The 15,128-nt window shown below is 42.0% G+C and overlaps 1 protein-coding gene across 1 annotated transcript in view; it reads left to right on the forward strand.

Annotated features, from left to right (window-relative positions):
- actn3b (actinin alpha 3b) overlaps positions 1-15,128 on the forward strand; it is a 37,207-nt gene that overhangs the window by 791 nt on the left and 21,288 nt on the right. The gene's annotated exons all lie outside the window — the stretch shown is intronic.

Here is a 15,128-nt window from a genome sequence, read left to right on the forward strand (position 1 = left end):
AACTTTTAAAGTACACGCGAGTTTATAGGGATATAAGGACATTAAGCCAACCTGGAGATAATTAGAAATTAGAAAAAGCGCACAGGATGCAAAGGATGGCGTAAAAGCAGAGGGGAAATACTCACAATAATTATACCATTTGTTAAGTTACTTTAGACCAATATAAGTATGCCTTTTTTAATTATCTATACCACAACGTCCTATTAAAACAGCCTCTTATGTTACTGAGGAATATTACATTTCATTACTTAAAAAATAAAGCAACAACTCTTAAAGTATGTCTTTAATCTTATTTTGAAACCCATACTGAACGAGAGTTGGGCGGGTGGGGTTTGGCCAACCTTTAAGGTCGCATGGAGAAAGAGCATGACAGGTGTGTTTAATGAGCTGCTGGAGCAAAAGTCAAGTGACACAGGTGATGTCTGCCACGGCACACTGGGGCAAAAACAACACCGGCAAAGGTTAATGAGCTACACTTTTGTCTTTGAGGTGTTCACCTTGCACACAAATGACCCACTGCGATGTTTCAGTTCAGTGAACAGACTGAACTGATTTTCATGTTTGGTATTTTTGATTCTAAGGGTTGGTAATTGGTCGCCATGTTGGATGACCACAGCCTTCACCTACCAGGAAGCCCGGGCTGGAAATAGCCCTCAGGAAGATTTCTGTTTCACATAATGAAAGAGAGCTACCGAAACATGTTCAAATTAAACAGGAAGTTTCAGCTGTTTGCCGCACCTGACTCAAAGTCATTAGCCTTCTCTTCCTAGCTGGCATGTCAGAAATGCAAAGGGAGCAAGGATACGTTCAGTTAACATGATTTCATAGAGATGTTAATCATGTAAAACCAGAAATAATTACCAGCAAATTTTAAGCTCGATTTTTCATTGAATCTGGAAAAAAGAGAGTAAAAATAAATGTGCATATATGAGAGTTAAGTTGTATCATTTTTAGCTACATTTGGCTTTTTTTTTGTATAATTTATTGCTCACAGCCTGTTAAACAAAGACATGTTTTAATATAGTCAAAAGAAACTCATAAAATGTGATACAGTTGATGTTTCACTTTTTTTTTTTAAAGATTTTCTTGTGTTGCTGTACAGTTTGGCTCAAGAAAAGTAAAAGCAGAGACTTTGGCTTCAGCTAATGCAGAGATGGCACATGACTTGACTCTAAAGATGACACATTTGGACTAATGAGGTTTAAATCAGCAATAAATCCTTTGAAAAGTTCAACATAACTTCCAGCTGCTGTTTGTGTTCAGCTGAGCTGAAGAGAGCAAAAAGAAAAATCACCTTTGTGAAATATGTCTAATATTTTTTTGAGTATTTTAGGAATCACATGCTCCTATTCTCATCTCTGACAGTTATTGAAGTGTAGGGGCCGTGCTTGCTTCCATATCCTACTGTACTCAAAGACATAACCTAATCTAACCTGTAATCTGGGTATAGATCAGTGAAACGGGCACATTTTACGGCATCAGCTGCAGTGAATCTGCAGAATTGTTCCGTCAATGAAAAATGTCTCCCAGAGCTGAAGCGCAGTGACAGGCTGAGAGACCTCAACAGATGGTAGCAGAGAGGAGAGAGAGAGCGAGATGGATGGCAAGGCTGTTAAGTATACACCCCGGGTTGGTTTCACAGACCCACAAATAAACGTCTTCCTAAAAATACTTCTTAACTTGCTTGGCTCCAAATTGCCCCCCTCCCCCGCTTACTTTCTCTTTATCGCTGTGTCTTTTCTCTGAAAACTTCCTTCACCACCATTTTTGGAATATTTGCCCATCTCTTGTGATTGCGCCTTTTTTAAACTGATTATAAATGTTGCCTTTCTTACTTTGCCTCATGCAGACCACCAGCCTTTTACGCTCAGGGTCATAAAACAGGCCTTGAATAAACCTCTACAGCCCAGCGAGTCTTTAGTCTTCACCCCTCATCCTCCCCGGGGAGCCGGTCATGGTACTCTACTGCTCTCCTTGGCATGTAAAATCTAGCTTAAGGAGCTGATATCAGCCCATAAATATAGCCGTCGTTTCATTCTGCAGTGCCGTGAATATGAAAGGGAAGCCTCGAAGCACCTGTTGTCTCCTCTGTCCCTGAAATTTCAGTGGAAAAAGCCGCTCACCACTTGCTGCAGTAGTAAAATGTTTGTCAACACACAGTGATGCCAAATCTGATACCACACATTAGAAATGGTGTGTGTGTCTGAATTGTACATGCTGACACTGGTTTATATTTATCATAGAGCATGGCTCCTTCTTTGCTAAGAAGTGATTCATGACTTGATTTGGACGAGGCATTTGATTTAAGAGGAGCTGGCAAAAATTGTGTTAGATATTGCATCTAGGGGAAAGCTGTCGGAAGGAAATATGAGATATGAAAGGCCGGAGTGATGAGATCTGGCTGCATCTTATCTTGGCGAGCTTCTCTCCTCAAAGCAACTATAATCCTGGAAATAAGGAGGGCTGATCCAAGTGGATGGAGGAAACCGGTCCGGTTAGAGCCAGAAGTTCTTTTCGTGGGCTTTCGGAGCTTTATTGATGTCTGCCTCAAACAGATGACGGGCTGACAGGTCCAGCTCCACCGCATCTGCAAAAATAAGTGATTGCTGTAGGCGCAATCAATATCTGTTTAAAGATTTACTCTCACTGCAGAGGACTGCAGAGGACTGCAGAAGACTGCGCTCACAAGAACACATGGAATGGCTTTGTATTTGAAAAGGCGATGCTTTCGTCCTCCTGTGCAGTAGATCCCTCTGTTGGCATGCAGCACTGAGATAACTAGAAAGTAGAAACTATCATTATGCTAAAAAAAAAAAATAAATGAATAAAGATTCAGTGCTATGACTTAAGTCATCTTCTGTTTCACATTGTTAAAGAGTTCAGCTGCTAATTCACTAAGTAAAGCTGCCTGGTGACGCTCATGTTAGCAGTAATCTAAAAATATCCATTACATGAGGTTATCAGCAGCCGTGTGCTTAGCTGACCTGTTAGCAATAAAAGCTCAGTATACGTACACACAGAAGAAATTAGACTGGGCAAGTTGAAAAGTATTTAAAAAGAATAATAATAATTTATTTTTTCCCCACACTGACACACTGTTGGTAATATAGGAGAGGTGGCTTAAACTGATACCTAGTTTTAGCCTAGCTTCCATGTGCCCACACAGAACTGTCTGTGCAGCCGTACTAAAGACGGATCGATATCTTAGGCGACAATAACATTCAGTATTAACCAATCACAGATAAGAGTGGTGCCAAGTCGAGCTGTGTCTTCAAGTTAAGTTGCTATTTTTTTAGGATCAGTAGCTGGTAAGTTTATAGACAGAGACTCTGTGATTTTTCCCCTTTTCAGTATTTTCCCTCAACGCCTAACCAGTCTCAGCAGATGGCCCCGCCCCTCCCTGAGCTTGGCTCTGCTGGAGGTTTCTTCCTGTTAAAAGGGAGTTTTACCTTCCCACTGTTGCCAAAGTGCTCACTCATCTTCTGATTGTTTTCTCTATTATTGTAGAGTCTTTACCTTAGAGTATCAAGCCCCTTGAGGGAACTGCTGTGATCAAGTGCTACAGTAATACAATTGAATTGAATTACACTAACACACTATTTTAATCGAGATCTAATGAATGGGTGTTCGGTGAAGTATCAGGGGAGGACAAGTTCTGCGTGATGAGGCCCAATCAGGAGTAAAATGCAGGTATCTGTGTCATCCCCACTCCAACACAACACATCATATTCTTGTCCTGCAACCAGAAGCATAATTAGAAAAGGGAAAATAATCATATAGAAAACCCTTTTTCACAAATCCTGTTGGAAAACACATTAAATCGCACAACATGTTAGAAAAAGAGAAATCTGCTAAAAATTTGGGCTAAATTTAATCAGTTCCCCCATGCACATCGAGGCCTTTGTAAAAACGCAACAACAGCCCCTAGACATGTTTTAAAGAAGAATTCTATTATTAAGTCGAAGCCTCTCATAGTCTATCATATCATAGTGTTTGTTTATTTTCATTTTCTACAGCAGCACTGAGTTTGTCCAGTCATCTCACATTAAGTGATCGTCAACCTAATTCTAAGATCAGATCTTTATTTAACATCTTTATTGTCATTGTTGCAGAATCAATGAGAAAAAAAATATACACTCTCACACAGACTTACAATGTGGTGCAACATCATAATTATGAACTCTGCTTCTAAGATTTGCAGTGAAACATTTTTCTCTCTGCTTTCCTGTTGTGTTACATTTTCTTTCACACGGTGCAAAATGAAGTGGTCCAAACAGCGTCCACCATCAGAGCCAACTGTTATAGCGTTAGATTGAGTAATGTGATATTTCCCCACTCAGCCTAATGTAAAGTCCTTCTGTGTGGGCGAGGAGAGATCTTAGCAGGCTGAATAATCCAGCCTATTCTTGTCTAATCTCATTTTATTACATTTCAACGAGTGATCACCAGTGTGGCAGACAGACCAGGGTCGTTGATATCTCATACTTGATGCTCAGAGACGGCGCTAAAGCAGTGGACCTCCTCAGAGACGACGATTTGAAAAAGCATCATGCGGACATTCATGTTAAAAAATGAATCTCCAAAGATTAGCGACATTAATTATGCCTTAAATGTCAGCAATGCTGCAGCACAGCTCCACATAAAAGCTACTTATCAACTTTTTAATGCTTCAGCAGCCTGGCTGCTGTCTGTTACCTTGATACTCATCGTTAAACTCAACACAGCAGACTCAAATCACAGCATCATCGAAGCATTTGCATCATATATCGTCAAGTGAGTTGATGAAAAAAGGTAACAGAATAGAGCAGAGAGTCTTTCTAGAGACTTCATCTGCTCCACTTTATAATAATTTGCATCTTTATTGCAGATCTGATTTGTAATTTGGCTCATCAGGCCACCTTTACTCATCCCTGCTCACCGCCTGTGCTTCTCTACCCAAGATGCATCTGAGAGAAGAGGCATCTTACGTTCCCCTCCCATAATTCACTCAGAGTCATGTGACATGTGAAGGAACAGTAACACCGCTAATGTGATCGCAGTGTGTTTTAATTCCCCAGACCTGTGGAGCTTGCACTTATTTAGGAGCTCAGAGGAGACGTTTTGGTGCTCGCAGCCAAAGAAAAATTGACAGGGATGCCATCTGAAACATAGTTGCTGCTTCTACAACACTTTATCACAATAAAGCCCTTTGTCGTATCTCAGCGGCATCTGTATTGATCACTAAATAAGACATTTCTTAAAACAAGAGAATTGCCCAGCAAACTTTGCAGAACTTTTTCAGTTTTACTCTTAAATTGTGTCCATGTATACCGTATCTGTTTTTGTGCATCTGTATGAGAGCTCAACGTAAGCGGAGAGGTGAGAGAGCCCGCAGTCAGATCAAATAGCAGTTGCTATTCCAGAAGCTGTGTCCATGTAGGGAGGCTTCTATAAACTGCTTTAGTGCAGGCGCAGGAGCCCGAGGAGGCTGTGGGAATGGCTGAGGACTGTATCTCTTATGTGTGTGTGCGTGTGTGTGGAGGGCTACTTCTTCATGGTGTTAAACTGTATGCACTGCATGATTTGTGAGTTCTTGTAAGGAATGAAACAGTCTGAAGGTAGAAAGTTGTTGCAGAGTGTTGTAATGGTAAAAGCAGATACATGATACGAGCATGGCGCAGCGTCGGAGTCCACGCGGCAAAAGAAGAAATGGTGATTGATGAGCTGTGAGAGCCGCCATCTTGATCTAATCACAGCCTGTATGGAATAAAAGGGTTTAAAATAGTAGATGAAAACTGCCGGAGTGACCACAGCGGTGCTGCCTTGCAGTTCTGTGCATGCGTGCAAACAAACTGAGCTAAAGCAGCACGCAGGTATGTTTGAGTTTCACACCTCCCAGTTTCAGCTGTTCGTACTCCTCAGGCTCATTCCTGGTGTTGAAAACGGAGAAAATGCTGCAAGAGAGAGGACAACAGAAGCCCGCCAAGCGCCGTGCCCCTCGGTAACTAAACACACATAGAGGACAGATGGCCAAACACCTGCAAAATGTCACCTCAGGTCCAGGCAGTGTGTATGCTATTGAGTTTTCATGTAGTAATGAGACGAATGAGACACCTGAACCTGTCTTTATAAAAAGTGAGCTAAGCTCATAATGTTAGGGCTGAGTGCTTGCTGGATGCACCAGATATTTATAGGCCGCAGAGGATGAGATGGTGAGTCTGTGCCTCATGATAGGACTGAGGTCACAGGGATATCATTATGTGCTTTATAATGGCTTTAAAAGCTGTATGCTATTCTGTGGAGGCAGCTCCAGTTTCAAATACCAAAAACCAAAGCAAAATAACAGAGTTATTTACTTAACTGACAGTCAGCTGTAAATGTATATATTTTACTTTATTAAAGGTTTTAAGAAGAGCTTATGGGTCGAGTGTTGCACAGCAGCAGCGCCCAGGTTCTATATTCATGCAAAATGACTTACAGAGGTTCCTATTAAAACAGCGTCTTTATTAATGGTTAATGTCAAGAAGAGTTCTAGCAGCTCATATTTAAAATAAATACCAAAAAGAAAATTAAATGGCGAGAAAACTTAATTTTTATTTGACTAATTTTACCCTCGTGTGTCCTTCTGAAATAGATGTGGGCTTTTTATCATTGGCCTGCTCCAATGATTGCTTATGTCTGAGCTCACCACATGGATGCAAACTGAGGAATGACGAAGCAGCCGTCATGTGTGCTCATTCTGGCTTTAGCTTCACAACCCGCAAATAACAAAATGAAACCAGAGTTGTGGGATCGCCTGGACCGAGGATTCAATAGCCTTTTTGTGGTTCTCTAATGGAGGCCAAAGTCAAAATCACAAGGTCATCTGTGACTTGCTCTTTTGGCTAAATGAATGCTGAGAATTGTAGCTGGGGCGCATCTCCTAGAGGCAGCCTCGGATCAGTTTCACACACCGTTTTTTTTTCATGGTCGAGGTTTCTGTTAAGATGGAATTAGCTGACCCCAGATCTGCCTGGAGAGTTTTGCCTCTTATTACAGAGAAAGAACTTGCCTACTGAAATTAGAAACAACCCCCTGCCACCACCAACCCCCCCCCCCCCCCCCCCCATCCTCAGTCGCAGGCGCACTGTCATAAATCCTCCGCAACCACTTACACCAATTTATCTCCCCCACCGTCAGTCTTCAAGTCCAGAGCTCATTAAACGACAAAAGAGTCGACATGCCGCCACCGCCAACCGTGAACCTGTACACTCACCTTTATTCTCCACCATCAATCACGCAGTCAATTCACCTGCTCACTCATGTAACAAGAAAGAGGCTGAAAGCTGTAATAGAGTGAACAATGCAAGATAAGGATGGCGCGAGTGTGTGTGTGTGTGCTGCAGTGCCAGCAGAAAATAAGGGTTATTATATAAACCCCAGCTGACAATTTAAAGTAACAGCACTGTGAAAAAATAACTTTTCACTTTGATTGGTAGTTTTTCAAGTAATTAAAGCAGTACATCAGACATTGCTTCCACATAGCTGGCAATATAAAGAGAGCTTTACAAGACTGCTGGCTGGCTTTTGTGTTATCTGGTATGAAGGTTCACACTGAAATTCATATCAGCCACAGGATTAATCAAGTCCTTTTGTTTGCACTGTGAGTTTGTAGTTTTGGGTGAAATTACTCAACAAATATTGGATGGTTGTCATTTAATTGCTTTTTGTAATCTCTGACTCCTGCCACAGCCAGTTTAGATCCAAATACCACAGACTGTATGTAGAAGATGGATATAGCCGCTAGGGATGTCACCAGAGCCAATACTTATACTTTTTGATGCCAAAATCCTGAAAACACGGTGGTACTGTGGAGACAACACAAGTATTCTTGTGTGTCCTTGCATGATGAAGGGCACCCACAAGCACAAGGAAAAACTACATGTGGAAGACGGCAACTAGCAAAGCCGCTGAGATTGCTTTGCCCCAAATTATCGATAGCTGGATATGGAAGTATGTTGTGTTATGTTGAAACACACGTTACTTTTTTGTTTGAGACAGCTTTGCCGTTTAGAAATCAACCAGCGCGCCACTTGTTGAACCGTTTGCAGTGGCTAATGTTGTGTTGGGGATGTAATGAATCCCAAAGATTTAGTATTTGGTGCTAATATGAGTAGAGTTAGCTTGTTCCTAATTCAAGATGAAATTAAAGAAAGATGAAACAAAATGTGTATTCAGACAAAAAATATTCCTTATCAACATTATATTTTATTGACAATAAACAATAAAACGTTAGAATCTTTGCCGAGTAGCCTGCTAATGTTAGCATTAGCTTTTATCGTAAACATTTTACCCTGTGGATCAAAGCTGACTTCACATCAGTAATGCAGCTGTCTCAAACTAAACATTATAGTGCATTTCAGGATACAATGAGAAGGATGACACTTTGTATCTTTCTAAATATGAAGTTAAACTTACTATTATTTAAACAGATCTGAATGTTGGCCTTTTAGCTGCTTTGCTAAATTGGAAGGATTTCCTTCCTTGGTCTGAAAAACCGAAAAGTTTGCATATTGCAATTTGGAAATCAGTTATTATCCGATGATGTGGGCGTCCGTTCAGCATGTAGGGGTAGACTAGGACACATGTAGCTTTATACTGCCCCCTTCAGGTCTGGAAGACCACTTCGGTAAATACCCTGCCAATGGCTACGTTACCAAAGAAAAACAAGTACCGTAAGTATCGGTTCTGGTGACATTCCTACTTTGTATATATTTTATATATCTTGCTAATAAGCAACCATTTTGTGAGAAACATGGTATTTGGCACAGACTACTAAATGTCTCTTATCGTGAAATCCCAACTAGCCACTATAAATCATGTTAGAGGTCACATGACTCACATTCTGAGGTCTATAAGTTTTACTTAATTAATTAATTTGATGTGTAAATGTAATTTTCTCATAGATTTACATTTACAACCAGACAACCTGCCACCTGCTGGCGTTTAGGTGGGTTTTGAAGGCACTTTAAATTTTCATATTTCAGACGAGAAGTTCTCCATCCATCTTTCATGCATCTGTCTCTAATGATTATGTTCCAACAACACTGCAAGACAATCATATGATGTACAATATACGTGATATCTCTGTCACTGAGGAATAAATGTCCCTTAAAAGGCACAAAGAGGCAATTATGGATTCTATATGTTTACTTCATTGTAGTTCCATCTGTGTGGGCATCATTATTGTCTGCTGATTTTATTACCTCTCTGATTGGGTTTCCCCTGCTCTCTGCAAGTTTCTTCTTCTGCACTGCAAGTTGGTTAACTTTACCCTGGATCATTTGATTTGGTTATTCAACCTCTCAGGACAAACTGTTGATAATGATGATAGCTGACAACGGCCTGTTGATAATTGTATCGCACTGTTGTGGCTGAGTTACTTCGTGACAGACAGAGGAGCTTATATAAAAGCATGAATCACAAAAAGCTACCAGACAACTTTAAATCATTTGTCCCCGAAGACACTGCAAAGTGAACTGAGATGACGTGCAACTGAGGAAAATGCCAAGAATCTGTCCTCTAAATAATTGCATCCACTTTTCTGTCCTTTCTTTTCTTTTGTATTTTTTACATTTTGAAAAACAGCATCTGTGCAGCTGCCAGCATTTCCAGTTCAAATTGTACACTCATGCATAGACTGCGCTTGTAAGGGTACGCTGTTAAATTTTGGCTGGCATTTGTGGCTCGCATCATCATTCTGGTAGTGCAGCAACCTGGAGCCACGCAGCAGTGGAACACAATGTGAGGCAGCATAATGGAGCTGGGAAGGACACGATGTTTCCTCTCCTCCTCACGGAGTCGAAGCAATTAATATGACAACTCAGACAGATGGTTGTGTCAGAGCGAGTGATTGACTAAACCAGGTTAGCCATCCTGTCCCTTGGGTGGTCTTCAGACATGGACAGACAATAAATGGAATACCTGATCTGGAAGCGATTGCCAATCTCTAAGGTGGCAAACTTGAGTGCTCTGAATCAGATCAAAATGCAACAGATGATGCCGCTTATCCAATATGTCCATACAAAACTCATCCTTAAATCTTTAAACGTTACCATAATGGGTGGAGTGCTGTTGTCTTTCCCCACCTGTTCACTCACCTGTTAAAGTCCCACGTGCACCCAGCGTATCTCACTGGCATCTGGCACCTGGCACCTTGCACACACTGTCACACACACTGACTGGACGAGGTGTCCTAGTCCCTTATATATCCTCTAAACGCAGGCATAAATTCACAGGTCGGGACACACCGGTGTTGCATTGGCGGCCAGCGCTGGCCTTGTTGTCAGCAGGATCTTTAAGTATTAGCCTGTTAATCCTTCACAGAGAAGCAGCAGAAAGGAAGGCTGATAAATTCATGCCGGGTACAGGTTCAGACCGAAAATGCAACTTAGAACTGCTCGTCCAGTACTTCTACCTGACACTGGCTGATATCCATCCATCCAGTAACTGCTTAACCAATTCAAGCTGGAAAAATGTGAATCTTCATTTGCTTTTTCCCCAAATATGAGTCACTGTTGGCTGAGTCTGTTGCTTTATGCAGTCCTTTCTTTCAAATTCAGCTGGTGCCAGTTAACCGTTTCATCCAGCTTTGTTCTTCCACGGATTATTTACTTTGATTAGCTCGTGTTTTTCCTTTTTCTTAACAGATATGAATTGAATTTTTTGTGGTTTGGTTTTATCAGAAATCCAATCCAAGCGTGTGCCACAGCAGTGGTCAGCTGGCCTGTTAGAGGTGTGTTTAGGATACATTACGTCATTTTCCCAAATCATCCCTGTGGCACTGAAGTTCAGGGCTCCGGATCTCTTTTTGAGGGGTGGGGTGTATTTAAAGACTATAAGGGGGGCCGGTGGGGGTGGAGTGCTGGTGGTTCCTAAATATTGGTGACACCTGTTGTGTGTTGTAACCGTTAGCCTCCTCCACTTCGGTCCTGTCACTTTATCGACTCTTAAAACCTCAGTGGAGGAACTCGGTGCAGTTGTTGTTTACTAGAGAGCTCTGATGTGAGGAAAGTGATGTCAGACACACATAGCTGAAAATATAGTTCCTCATTGTAAAGCTCTAGTTTTGCCATTAAGAGGCTGAAAGGAAAAGATGATGTTTCTAATTCTCTCCTTTAGGTGTAGCTGACAGCTGAACACCTTTTTATTAGTGTGGATTTGAGTTTGCCTCTCTCACTCACACACACACACACACACACACACACACAACAGTCGTAGTTTCAGAAGTGCTGTGATTTTCTTCTTTACTGACACTTGTTTGAGATGACGAGCCTTGATGGGAGTGTTGTTTGTCCACTCAGAGCTCATATGGCTCAACCGCGGCTGTTCCAGTCTGTCAGAAGTGTCGTGATTGAGGACTTACATAAGCGCCGTCAGTGTTTTCATGTGCAAATCCTGGAAATGTCATCACGTCAGCAGCTCTCCAAAGTATTTTACAAATGTGAACAGTGGCGTCGGTGCAAGAGGTTTATTTATTTGGGTTTTTTAATTTTTGAGTTTTTGAGTGTGATCAAGAGGAGAGCTCAGCAGTGCTCACAGAGAGCAGCCTGTGACATTTCCTGCTCTCTCTGTCAGTGTAGTTAAATCACAGCAGCTTGTGTCAACAGGAAGCAAACCTCACAGAATATTTTACTGAGTTATTTATGCATTATATGTTAATTAAACCAAAAACTGATGATGAGACGGATTATTGTAGCTTAAAAACGCAGCAAATGAAATGAGCAGGAGCAGTTCAGGGGCTGTGTCTGTGTGTGTTTTTAATAAGTACTGACCTGTGGTCTGTTGACTCTGGAAGCTGTAGCTTTTGATTGCAGAGGGGGAAAGGGTGCATCTGCTGTTCTCTGTGCAAACAGTCATTGCTGCCTGACAGGTGGACTGACGTGCTCGCGGTTCAAAATCGACATGGCTATAAATAGATTTATGGCTTTTGGTAGTTATCAGAGTGATAATTGCATCTTCAGTGCTCACAGCAGTATATACATTATTTTTATTGTCTTCCTCTGGATTTAATCTTAGCCCTGAATCACAAGCATAAATACCCCGTACATAAAAGAACGCAGTGTTTTCATGCATGTGAGTGAGCTGTCACTGGTTTGTACATGAGTGCTGAACAGTGTGACCAAAGGTAGCTGTGGTGGACAGGTGTGAATGGGGTCCCAAATGTCAGCCCTGCAGGCAGGCTATTTTTAAAGTGGCACAGACATAAATACCTGGGCTAAATTAAGGATGGGCACGTGCAGGTGTACTGTGGGAAGACTGGCTCTTTCCTTTCAAACCACACGAACAGATTTTTATATAAAACATACTGACACAACATCATGTCAACACTTTCCTCATATGTTTGACTCATTTTGGATGATTTAATAAAGTCTGCTTTGTAAACGCTGGTCGAACTATCATCAAAATGAGAGATTAGCTGCAGTATGAAACTGCACTCTCATTGGATAATAAACCACAAGTATTAGCCAATAAGCATGGGGTTTCACAGTCATACCTGCCCCTTGTCGTCACATTGGGGTGGGGGTGCAAGCAGAAATGCTCAGAAACTATGAGTGATGCCACAGTAGCTACGCTGGGCTAGGCCCATCTAAAGAAGGCGGCCACTCAGTCTCTTTACGTCCCATGACTTTTCTCTTGTTTTACTCTGGACTATTCACCTGATCTGGTTGGGAAAGACCTGTGATTGGCTCCACTCATAAGCTCAAATCCTAAAAATCCAGCGCAGAGACTTCACTTCAGTCACAACATACTGACAGGTTATAGATTTTCAACAAACCCTTTGCTTTCTGTACTATGGAGAACTCCGATTTTATAGAGCTGGGCTCAAACACTTTAGTTACAAACCACAGGACAAATGCTAGAGAGTGAAAAAGAATACTTTTCTGTGCATCCTCACCATTATTCTTTATTTAAACTAATGAAAGTTGAAAGAATGAGGTTAGGGGCTTAGAGTTGAGCGCAGCAGTGAAAGCGTCCTGTCTTCCTCCATCACGGCCTTGCTAAGTGATGCTCTAAAACGCAGCACTTACCAACAATAACAGACTTCCGAAAATGGTTTACAATCGATTTAACTGCTTTTCTACCACCAAGTGCTGCCAATTTGTTTTTCTAAAGCTCTGTTTGTTGTTTTTAATTCTGCTCCGCATCACAGACCTCATAATTTCCCTCCACAATCAGCAGATTAAAACGCACCAAATCTTAATACTGGCACACAAAGCCATGCAGAGATGATCTGTGCTGGCAGTGTTCCCTGTAAGCCACATCGCTGTGCACATTTTTATTCCAGACAAACATATTTCTGTAATGAGATCAGCCTCGTGTGATCGAAGGCACTAATTAGTGAAATCAGCTACTGTAGACTTTTGTAATTAAATCTAAACACTCTTTGGGGAAAAAAAACAAAACAAAAAGGCCTGCAGCCAGCGATGCAGTAGTCCAAAGAGGTGAGGTGTAAGCTGAGCTTGTCCTGAAGGTTTATGTAATTATGCATCCTTTTAGAAGTGATTTATATTTACTTATTTATCTATTATTTACTTATTTATTTATTTAGATTTCCTTAGGAGAGGCTGAGGCAGAGAAATGGAGCTATGAAAGTGCAAAGACAGGGTTGATATATGTGGAGCAGCGCTCAGTCTGGGCTAATCATCGAGTCAACTACAGCTGACTGTGTGTGTGTGTGTGTGTGAGATGGTCAGCTGTGGAAGGCCATTTTGTGCACGCAGGGCGCTGAGATTTATGCGGGAGGTAAACTCAATATAATCCCACTTTACGGCCACCGTGTCATGCGGCACTCACTTTATGATGGAAGGCTTTTCTTAAATGTAACCTCATTAAAAGAAGCATTACTAAAAGCATCTCATAACGTTTGACATATCGACATTCTAATAATCCTTCATTTTGAATAAGTTTTATAATCATTAGCCGACATTTTTCATAATAGCAAAAAGGGTTCGCAGCTGGAAGATGATGTTTAAGGTGGCGGCAACATCTAGTGTCGGGGGAAACGAGGATGTTTTTGACCTTTGGCACTTGTTCTTCAAATTATAATCAATCAGTTGTCTTGATATCATTTTTACATTCATGTCTTTTTTAATGAAACGTGACAATCGTCAGTCTGAGTTCCTACCCCCACCTATGGCCGAGCTCACAAAGGTTAATATGTGAAAGAATGATACAGTAATGTGCTTCATATAAAGAGCAGCAGGCAGGGCTCAGAGGGGAGCTGCTACTCCTCTACCTTTAAAGGAGCCGGCTGAGGTGGTTCGTGCGATAATGATGATGCTTGTTCCAAAGTGAGGTGTTCATCCATGTCCTACTGGAAGGAGACCAGGACACTCTGGAGAGAGTACATCTTCAAGAAGGTGTCTATGGAGCAGGAGGTCTGGGCATTTCTGGTTAGCGGTCGTGCTGTCATCTACTGGAGCTAGAGCTCCAGCTAGTGGCAGCTAGCTCCTAACATCTTAGCAGCTAACGGGCATTGTGTAGTCAGAAAGTATGAATATTTACTCTAACCAGAGGTTATTCTGCTGCTTGCTGATGAGGGCACCAGCCTTTAATCATCTAGTCGACATTAGTCGTGCTTATCCCTCCAACAAAGTAATTAATCTGCATCTTCTGCTAGCATGTGCGTTCTTTTCAGGAGCCTTAAAGAGCTTGCGGTTGCGTCAGCTCTGTGATGAACAGCCTGGGTAGCTGACATTATCAGGAGCTCATAGCCCGTTGAGATGGGAGGAAGAATGTGTAGGAACGTGTGTGTGTCAGATGTATTTGGAGGGCGAGGGGTCTGCATCCCTGGGTCTCCTGGGGGGACGTAGTTATGACGGGCATTCAGCTGGGCTACACTGTGACCTCATTTTACAAGAAGGGCCTGAAAAAGGTCCCAGCTGAGCTGAGCCAGGACGGACCAACAGGTGCAGACAGACAGAAGAAAGAAGAGGGGAGGGGGGAGGATGCTGGGATGGAGGGTGACTTCATGCCGGCGGACTTTGACGACCACCACAGGCGTTACAGCAGACTGAGGAGGGGCCGGCTGGCGGGTGGGGGGAGATAATGAAGCGGTACAGCACAGACGGAGAAAAGTATCAGCTGTAGTTTCACATGTGTCACAG

The sequence above is a fragment of the Neolamprologus multifasciatus genome, chromosome 3, assembly GCF_963576455.1.
Source record: "Neolamprologus multifasciatus chromosome 3, fNeoMul1.2, whole genome shotgun sequence".
Classification (NCBI taxonomy): Eukaryota; Metazoa; Chordata; class Actinopteri; order Cichliformes; family Cichlidae; genus Neolamprologus; species Neolamprologus multifasciatus.